Source organism: Chiloscyllium plagiosum, unplaced genomic scaffold (assembly GCF_037043375.1).
Source record: "Chiloscyllium plagiosum isolate Xiang-an unplaced genomic scaffold, Cpla_swu_hap1 HiC_scaffold_22, whole genome shotgun sequence".
NCBI lineage: Eukaryota > Metazoa > Chordata > Chondrichthyes > Orectolobiformes > Hemiscylliidae > Chiloscyllium > Chiloscyllium plagiosum.
In genome coordinates, this window is record NW_028270160.1 from 68,803,071 (window position 1) to 68,813,782 (window position 10,712).

The 10,712-nt window shown below is 41.8% G+C and overlaps 1 pseudogene; it reads right to left on the reverse strand.

Annotated features, from left to right (window-relative positions):
- Positions 1–2,303: 2,303 nt before the first annotated feature.
- Positions 2,304–3,290, reverse strand: LOC148146030 (putative G protein-coupled receptor 139; annotated as a pseudogene).
- Between the last annotated feature and the right edge of the window lie 7,422 nt (positions 3,291–10,712).

Genomic DNA, 10,712 nt, shown 5'->3' on the forward strand with positions numbered 1-10,712 from the left:
GGCATGGAGAGAATGTATAAACTCTAGTAGGACAGTTACCTGAGGGTGGAATCAAATTCAAGTTCCTAGTGCCATGAAGCAGTAGTGCTAACCACTTCACCACTGTGCTGCCCTGATCCGTAATAGGTCCCCACATTGTGATTTCTCCCTGTCTCCTCGAGTCTATCACCAGTCCTAATCTGCTTGGTGTTTTGGGTAACAGACCAAATCCCCTCTCTCTGTCTTTCTGTCTGTCTTTCTCTCTTTTTCTCCCACCACTTGCTCCTGGATCCATCCTAACAGGGTTCAGGCTTAACTCTGAATATGAACTTTTCATCTCAGTTTTAATTTGGCTCTGAGATTTTTGCTGCTTCAGGCTCCAAACCAAAGCACCGTGGATGTAACCTTCCAAAAATAAAAAGACCACTGTCACTGAAAAGGGCAAATTCCACAGACACTGAGGAATCCATCAATAGACTATATCGCACTAGTTTGAATTTAAACTATACCGCATTCCGTTAATGTTATTTGATCAAAACGTCCCAGAAATTCCTCCTTAGTAATCCCATGGTTTCTGTCCGTCCTTCAGTCCACATTCCTTCAGAAAGAAGGATTTTCTCAGTTTAGGACATCCCAAAGGGATTTACAAAGATAAAGTTTATTAAGCCAGCTGAAGTGGCAGTCCCTGTTGTAACGTAGGGAAACGGCAGCTACTTTACACGCACCAAGCTTCCACAAACAGTAATATCATTGGAACCAGATCATCTTTTGTTTCTTGAGTGCTCTGTTGTGAGGAAGAATTATTGGCCAGAAGACACACGGGCTATTTCTGGTATCTTCAAAGTTTGGGAGAAGATTTGTAGCTCGGGTGCTCGTTGTTGTGGTTCTGTTTGCAACATAAATTCCCAGCTCAGCGAACAGAACCACAACATTTCTGGTATCTTTTGCAATAGTGAGAATGGTCTGAGAGAAGAGATGGAGCACTTGATTTAAATGACTGAGACAATGCAACCTTTCCTTTTGTAATGATCCTCCAATAGTGCAAAAGCTCCTCATTAATGAGCATGCAACTTTTTTCACTATCTTTGAACAAATTATCTGGAATGCGTTCTCATACACTCTCAGTACCACTTGTTGAATTGTAGCTTTGATTGTACAATGTCCTGAATCACAAAAGTGGAAGTCCTGCACAGATTCACAATGATCAAACCCAGCTATATCTCGCAATTATTATCAGATCACGTTATGTCAAAATATCTCCAGTTTTGTCAAGAATTGTCAAAAAGTCATAACTTTGAGGTTTTATGATCATAAAAGTTATTTATAAATGTTGGAAGTGACCAATCGATCTGGACTGAGTGTTCACAAACAATTTGGAATGGTGAGGACAGTGAAAGGTGAGAGTTTCCTTTAATGCTTATTGTAACAGGCTTGAGCAGGACAGCATACTATACAACTGACCAATATATCCAGCGATGGTCAGGTAACTGAACAACACAGATAGGTAAAATTTGAAAAGCAATACATGCAACAGCATAACAATTTTCTTGAAAGCTATATTTAGTATTATTCAGGGCACAAAAATTATACATTGTTAACAAATTATTGACTGTGATCCAGGACACATTGTTGGTTACCGTTATTCATTGGAACCTGATGCTTTCGTCCCTCTCCATTGATGTAGATAGGGGTCTGCCCTCCATCTTGCTTCCTGAAGTCAATGATCAGTTCTTCTGTTTTGCAGACATTGAGACAAAAATTGTTATCATTGCACTATGAAACCAAGCACGCTATCGACTTCCTATATTCTGACTCATCATTATTTGATATGCAGCCTACAACCATGATGTCATCAGCAAACTTGTAGATGTTCGTATGAAATGTGGCCAATCAGTCATGTGTACAGGGAGTGTTTGGGGGCTGAGGATGCATCCTTACGGGGCCGCAGTGTTGAGAATTATTGTAGAAGAGGTGCAGTTAGCTACTTTCACTGATTGCGGTCTGTGCGTCAGGAAACTGAGGATACAGTTGTAGAACTGCCTTTGGTCTCGGAGTTTTGAGATTAGTTCAATTGGGATTATAATGTTGAAGGCGGAGCTGCAGTTGATTAGTAGGATCCTGATGTATGTATCCTTGTTATCTAGATGTTCCAGGGACAAATGTAGGGCGAGGGAATTGTGTCCACTGTGGGCCTGTTCTGCTGACCGGTAAATTGCAAGGGAATGAAGTAGTGTTATCATGTTGCTCCACCTCTTTCTCCTTTCATTCCATTCCTCATGTGGACTCTTCGTTCCATTACCTGCTGCATCTAATGTTGGCTCTCATTACTTGGATTTATTCCTCAATTGAATTATTTTTATAACTGGATATTTCACTGCATATATTAACTGGTCTCTGAATGCTCTCTGCGTCACCACATAAATAAAAGCATTTGTGCAGCAACTCAGGTTCCGCAGCATGAATGCGATTCTTTTAAATGTACGAAAAGCAGTGTAATTCAAAGAATTAGCAGCACTAAACATATATAAAATGTACCCCAACCAGAGAAGTATGAAGCTTGCACATATGGCAAAGAGTAAAATGGCAGATTTCTTTCTGCTCTCCAGCTCTGGGTCATTCTCTATTTTTCTCTGACCTTTCAGTTCCACACGCACCTTAATTGCCTCGAAGATGTGTCTGACAGTCAGGACATTGATAAATAGAATAAAAGTGAATGGGAACATTGGTGTTAAAAATTGTTCAAAATATTTGAAACTTGCCCACCGACGGCTATTATAATAACTGTGTGTGGTAAAACAGTACCATGGAACATTGTTGATGATCCTTCCAGGTTTAAATCGGAAGTAGTTAGGAATGTTCTTTAAGGAAAAGAAAATATAAATTGTTGCTAGAACCCTCATTGCAGTTTTCTTTGTGCAATACTTAGTTTTCATCTGATGAAAACAGATTGCAACAAATCGATCAAAAGAAAAAGCAGCAGTGAACCAGACAGAACAATCAATGGCTGAGCAGGTCAAGACATAGATAACTCTGCAAACAGGACTGATGTTCAGGAAACAGCGTGGATAATAATAAGACACAAATCTATCAAGTACGATATCAAAAACGATGAACAGTAGATCAGATGTTGCCATGGCCACCAGATAGCGAATGGTGCATGTAGAAAGACCACACTTGCCCCGAGTCAAGAGTGCAATCACCACTAGACTCACTGTAAGAGAGAGAAAGGAGAAAAAGAGACTTGAAGTTACAATCTGGGCTCAGGCACAGAGAGTAAGTAATGGCAAGAAGGTCGTTGTTATAAACCACATGAAGTCTCGAATCTGAACCTCAGTAGCAAACTCTCTAAATGACCCATTTGCACATTTAAAAGACAGAGGTAAGAACATGAGTGACAGTTTATTCATAGCAAGATGGTCACATATTCAATGTTTTGTTCGGGTTGGCAGTGGTTGGTTTGAGCTGTTTTATAGGTTACTCTTACTGGTTGGATTTTCCTATAGGACTGCAACATCTACACAAAGGCACCTTGCATGAGTAAATCAACAATGTTGTACATTTAGCACAAACATTGATTGCAAAATTCTTGCAATCAGTTTTGGAGTTTCCACAGCTCAGATTGCGTCTAGAATTTTAGGTCCACACTGTATGAACTCTAATATGGGATATTAAATCACTTCACAGTGACCGGGAGTGGATGCACTCCACAATATGAAATTTTAAAAAATGATAAAATTTTGAGTCCATCCCAAGTGTACAGGATTGAACATACCAACAATTTTATCCATGGAAGTATTCAGCAGTGAATCCAGGCACCATACCCCAGGTTAGGTGCCTACCACAATCATAAGAATTTCAATATTTGGCACGGAGTCCCTGACCTGTCTGAGACTGTACTCCACTGGTCCCACCCAAATCCATGCAGCATTGCTCATTGCAACTTTCTAGTTTAGAATTCACACTTTTTATCTGGGATGAAGCAAAGCTTCCTGCCTGATGTCCAGGCTCTCTCACACAAGCTCCTCTCCTTGTGACCAGAGATCCTCCTCCCAGATTCAGAGCACATGCTGGGGCTAAGAATGTCCATAGGTTACCCAACACACACCTTGGAAATCATGAGAATGGTACTAAAGCTTGTTGTGGGAGACCCAAACATTGTTCCATTGCCTGGCTTCAGAGGCTCTCTCTGAATTCAGGCCAATATTAAAGGTTAGGGGAGATGAGGTTAGGTTAGGTGGGCGGCACGGTGGCACAGTGGTTAGCACTGCTGCCTCACAGCGCCTGAGACCCGGGTTCAATTCCCGCCTCAGGCGACTGACTGTGTGGAGTTTGCACGTTCTCCCCGTGTCTGCGTGGGTTTCCTCCGGGTGCTCCGGTTTCCTCCCACAGTTCAAAGATGTGCAGGGTCAGGTGAATTGGCCATGCTAAATTGCCCGTAGTGTTAGGTAAGGGGTAAATGTAGGGGTATGGGTGGGTTTCGCTTTGGCGGGTCGGTGTGGACTTGTTGGGCCGAAGGGCCTGTTTCCACACTGTAATGTAATGTAATCTAATCTAATCTAATCTAATCTAATGATGGGCTCATGGTGACTCTAAAATGATTGCTCCCTTTTTTTAGACCACTTCTTGTGATAGGATATCCTTATGTGATGTTCATTTTCACGAGCGTGCAACTCCCAAAATCGACCCAGTTTTGAAGATAAAAGATCCTGAATTTGATTGTGTAATTTTCTAAAGTAAGGAACACCAACGCATAAACCCATAGACGACAGGGAAATGTATCTGTCTTCTGGCTTCTAGACAGTAGTAGTTGGGAAATTCGTTGGACAAGACAAAATAAGCTTTGACATGGACCATCCACTGGAATAGCTGACATCCTGAATCCAGCAAGATATCAGCACCAAGCTTCCCTACTTTCCCCTTGGTTATTTCTCCTGCTGTCTCCCATGTGGGACATTCTTTTGGACAATAACCACAGCTCAGGTTCCGAGCTATCTTCTTTCAGATGTGGGAATATTGGTTAATTTTAAATGTACTCACAAAATGTGAGTTTTGGTGTCTGGACCAATAATTCTTGCCCAATTCTAATTGCTTTTGAGATAGTACTGGAGAGCAGCATTTTTGAACACCTGCATTATCTGGTGGATATCTTTGAGGAGAAAGTGAGGTCTGCAGATGCTGGAGATCAGAGATGGAAATGTGTTGCTGGAAAAGCACAGCAGGTTAGGCAGCATCTAGGGAACAGGAGAATCGACGTTTCGGGCATTAGCCCTTCTTCAGGATAGGATATACAGGGTTTTCCTATCTGGTGGATAGGAAAACCCTGTATATTTTGGAGCAGAGTTCCATAATGTTTAGACAGCAGTAGTAATGGAACAATGATGTAGAGTAGATTAGATTAGATTAGATTACTTTACAGTGTGGAAACAGGCCCTTCGGCCCAACAAGTCCACACCGACCTGCCGAAGCGCAACCCACCCATACATTTGCCCCTTACCTAACACTACGGGCAATTTAGTATGGCCAATTCACCTGACCTGCACATTTTTGGACTGTGGGAGGAAACTGGAGCACCTGGAGGAAACCCACGCAGACACGGGGAGAACGTGCAAACTCCACACAGTCAGTCGCCTGAGGCGGGAACTGAACCTGGGTCTCTGGCGCTGTGAGGCAGCAGTGCGAACCACTGTGCCACCATGCCGCCCAAGTCAGAATGAAATCTATCCTGAAAGGGAAGTAGCATGTGATGGTGTTTCTATGCAACTCCTGCTGTTGTTCTTCTAGCTATTAGGGGTCATGGTTCTGTGAGGTACTGTCAAAAAACAATTCGAGTGTAATGTTTTGCATCTGTGGATGGTATTCATTGTGGGTCATTCATGTTATTAGTGAAGAGAGTGAGTATGGAATGTGGTAATTGGCAATCTGATCAATCAGCTGTTTGTACTGCACAATGTGGTGCTTTGTAAATGTTGTTGGAGATGCTTTCAGAGAGACACTTGGAAAGCATTCCATCCCACCCAAGCTATACTTTCTGGATGGTAGACATGGATTGGAGAGACAGACAGGGAGCTTATTGCTGCAGTAATCAATATCTGACATACTCCTGTGTCCACAGCACTTGCATGGCTGGACCAGATCATTTTCTTGTCAATGGTTGGGCCAGGTTGTTGTTAGCCATGCATTCAGTGACAGTAATGTCACTGTAAGCCAATGGCATATTGGTAGATTCTCACTTCTTGGCGTTGGCTATTCCCTTGTGCTTGTGGGATACGAATGTTACTTGTCAATTACCAGACCAAGCTAGATGTTATCTCACTGTATAATGACACAGTTAAAAATCACACAACACCAGGTTATAGTCCAACAGGTTTAATTGGAAGCACACGAGCTTTCAGAGCGACGCTCCTTCATCAGGTGATTGTGGAGGGCTCGATCGTAACACAGAACTTATAGCAAAAATTTGCAGTGTGATGTAACTGAAATTATACATTGAAGAATTGATTGTCTGTTAAGCCTTTCATCTGTTAGAATACAGTGATAGTTTCACTTCTTTCATGAAAGATCTGTATTCTAACAGATGAAAGGCTTAACAGACAATCAATTCTTCAATGTATAATTTCAGTTACATCACACTGCAAATTTTTGCTATAAGTTCTGTGTTACGATCGAGCCCTCCACAATCACCTGATGAAGGAGCGTCGCTCTGAAAGCTAGTGTGCTTCCAATTAAACCTGTTGGACTATAACCTGGTGTTGTGTGATTTTTAACTTTGTACACCCCAGTCCAACACTGGCCTCTCTGAATTATAATGACACAGATCTTTTCATTATCTAAGGAGATGTAAATGGTGCAGAATATTGTGCAAGCATGAACAAACCTCTCTACTTTGGAAATGGCAATGGAGGGAAAGGCATTGATGAGGCAGCTGCAGATTTTAAGGCCAAGGTACAAGTGTGAAGAACTCCTGCAGAGATGTGTGACGGCTGAGATGATTGACCGCCATCAACCATAACTATCTTCATCTGTGGTCAGGATGAAACGCGAGAGTTGTAATCTTGGTGAGTTCAGTTTTTCAAGGAGTCCTTATTGTGAATATGTGTTGACAATAAGAGCTGAGCATTTGTTGTCAGTAATTAAAATTTAACTGTAAAAAGAGAAGCATCTGATTGAGATAAATACAATCAATACATCTGTAAATCCAAGTCAAATGATCCTGAGTTCGTCACACTAAAATAAAAATGTGGTTGTGCTGGAAGGTCAAAGGCTGAGGGAAAAAAACAGGTCAATGTGTGACACAGTTTGAATGCCCAGAAAAAGACAGAATGTTTGTCATTATCACACTAAAGGGATAGAAATACTCCCAATACTAGAAGTGGGAATTGTCTTAGTGACATGTATACCAAGGGCAGGCAGAAATAACTCGTTATGTTGAAGGTAAAATTAATCAGTCATACTTTACAATATTTCATGTACAGGTTATTCTGTTACAGTGTGTTTCGTTAGCACAAAATTGCTATAATGCAATTGATAAATTGAAGACACTGTTTCTCAAGTGCAAAATTTTAAGGTGTGTCTTAGTTATAATACTATTCCTGCCCCATTAGTTCAAATGGTGCTCTTATTACGAAATTTTCTTATAACACGGGATTGTACAAGAATGGAATTACCACATTATAGCAGAACTGACTGTAAGTGTCTCCTTATTCTGCAACTATGTTCCCTTGTTCAAGACCCCTACATAAGTGGAAACATCATCTCAACATCTACCCTGTCAAACCCCCTCAGAATTATGTATATTTCAATAAGATCACCCCTTACTTTTTCAAAATGCTAATGAGTAAAGACTTAATCTGGTTATCATTTTTCCTAAGTCAACCCTTCACCCCAGGAATCCCTCTCGTGAATCTTTTGAACTGCCTCCAACACCAGCATCTCCTTTCATAAATATGGAAACCAGAATCATACACAGTACTAAAGGTGGAGTCTCAACAATCTGTACAGTTGTAATAAGACTTCCCTATATTTACACTTCAAACCCATAGTAACAAAGCCCAAATTCCACTTGTATCCTTAATTACTTGATGAACATGCATGCTAACCTTTTGTTTTGCACACAAATCTCACTTTGCTGACCTTTTTGAAATCTTCCTCCATTTATAATTGTTTGCTTTTTGATTCTTCCTAGCAAAGTGTTTGACCTTACACTTTCCAGCATTAAAGCTCCAGCTTCCAAGTTTTTTGCCCATTCACTCTCTATTTCCTTCTTCAAGTCATTAACATAGATAGCAAGGAATTGAGATGCTGGGACAGGTTCTGATGGCACTTCACAAATTACAAAATGTCTATTAATCCCAACTCTCCATCGTCTGTGTGTCAATCCAGTCTCAATCCATGCTAATACATTAAACTCAACCCTGTGAGCTCCTGTCTTGAGCATTAACCTTCCATGCAGCACTTAAAAAAAAAAAACTTTTGAAATCCAAATGCACTACATCTTCACTTTTGACTCCTCAAAGTCTGTCCACCAGCTCAAAGACACAAGTCAGGAATGCGATGGAATATTCCCTACAGTACCACATCCAAAAAGAAGTATGCCTCTGTTTCTTGAAAGACGAGTACAGCTAAAGTTGGGGTACAAAACTTTAAAAAGATTTAGCGATGCAAGATATGGAGATGGAATTTCCATGAATAAGGGTGACGACAACTTGTTTGTTTTGTTAGAATATTCATTCAGCATTCGAACACTAAGTAATGGGAAAGGCATGTCAGAGATAGTCAGAGATACTCCTACTTATGCAAGGCCACTGGCTAAGTTGTTCCCCTCCCCACACTCAGTATAATTTTACTTTGAGAGATGCTCCCAGTGACACCTGAACACTGGGGTAAGTTGTTCCCCTTTAGCTAGGAACCCACACTCAGTGCAATTCTAATTGAAAGATCCTAACTGAATCACAATGCCACTGGAATTAGATGTTCTCTTAAGGCTATTGACCAACATGCAAAACAGTTCTCCAGTGAAAGGTATTAGCGATTGAGGGCATTTTCCTATTCATGGTCCACATTGAATACAATGCTGCTTTTACAGATACCCACAGTAAAGCGAGAACACTGGGTCACAAATTCCTCATGACCAATTCTGTGTGTCAGTAAACAAAAAGAATTGTTTGCTGGCCAGCATTTATTAGTCAACTTCAGTTGCCCTTGAGAGGTGATGTGAGCTGCGTTCTTGAACTGCTGCAGTCCATGTGCTGTAGGTTGCCCCCACAATGCCATAAGGGAATGGATTCCAGGATTTTGATCCAGTCTGACATTGAAGGCATGGTGATATATTTCCAAGTCAAGATGGAGAGTGGCTTGGAGAGGAACTTTCAGGTGGTGGTGTTCCCAAGTATCCACTGTCCTTGTTCTTCTAGATGGTACTAATCATCGTTTTGGACAGTGCTGTTTAAGGACTTTTAGTGAATTTCTGCACGTATCCTGTAGACTGAACACACTGCTGTCAGTGGTGAAGATAGTGGCTGTTTGTGGATGTAGTGCTAATCAAATGCACTGTTTTGTTTACGATGGTGTCAAGATCCATCAGTTTTGTTGAAGTTTCACTCATCCAAGCAATTGGGGAGTATTCCATCACGCCCCTAACTTGTGCCTTGCAGGTGGTGGACAGGGTTTGGGGAGTCAGGAGGTGATTTGTTTGCTACAGTATTCTGAGCCTCTGACCTGCTGTCCCAGCCACTGTATTGATGGGGTGAGGCCAGTTGAATTTCTGGCCAATATTGATAATGGGGGATTCACTGATGTTAACACCATTGAATGTCAAGGTGTGGAGGGAAGGTCATCTCTTATCACAGATAGTCATTGCCTTGCATTTGTATGGCGTGAATCTTATCTGCCATTTTTCAGCCCAAGCCCAGATACCCAGCATATCTGGCCGCACAGTGGTAATCAATGCTGTCTCACGGCACCAGGCGCCCAAGTTTAGGTTCTAGCCTTGAAGGACCATCTGCATGGAGTTTACCTGTATGTGTGGTTTTGGTTTCAATGGTTTCATCTCACAGTCCAAAGCTGTGCAGGATCGGTAGTTTATCCATGGTAAATGCAGAATTACGCCAGTAGGGAGGTGGTGTGGGATGGTCTTCGGAGGGTTGGTGCTGACCCAATAGGCTGAATAGCCTCTGTCTGCAGAGTAGGGATTCACTAATTCCATGCTATTGTTGAGATCTTGCTCCCTTCAAACATTGATTTCTTCAGTATCAGATGAGTTGCGAATAGTGCTGAACATTGTACAATTATCGGCAAACATCCCCACTTCTGACTTTCTGACGGAGGGCAAGTCATTGATGAAGCAGCCGAAGATGGTTGGGCCTAGAGCACTACTCTGAGGAACTGCTGCAGAAATGACCAGGAGATGTGAAGACTGACCTCTAAGAACCACTCTGTGCCAGTTTTGACTCCATCCATCGGAGTTTACTTCCTGATACCCCATTCATTCTAGTTTTGCCTGGGCTCCTGATGCCACACTTGACAAAGTGTGGTCTTGATGTCAAAGGTAATCAGTGTCACCACATTTCTGGAAATCAGCTCTGCAATTCAGCTCTACAGTGATGGATTGTCCCAACAACAAGACACCATTGCAATCAGAGGGTCCAGCCTGATGTTAGTGATCCCAATACAGTTCAGTTCCATGATCATTAATGCCTTCATTCAGAGTGATTTCCGGAGACTTGATTCAGTATCAC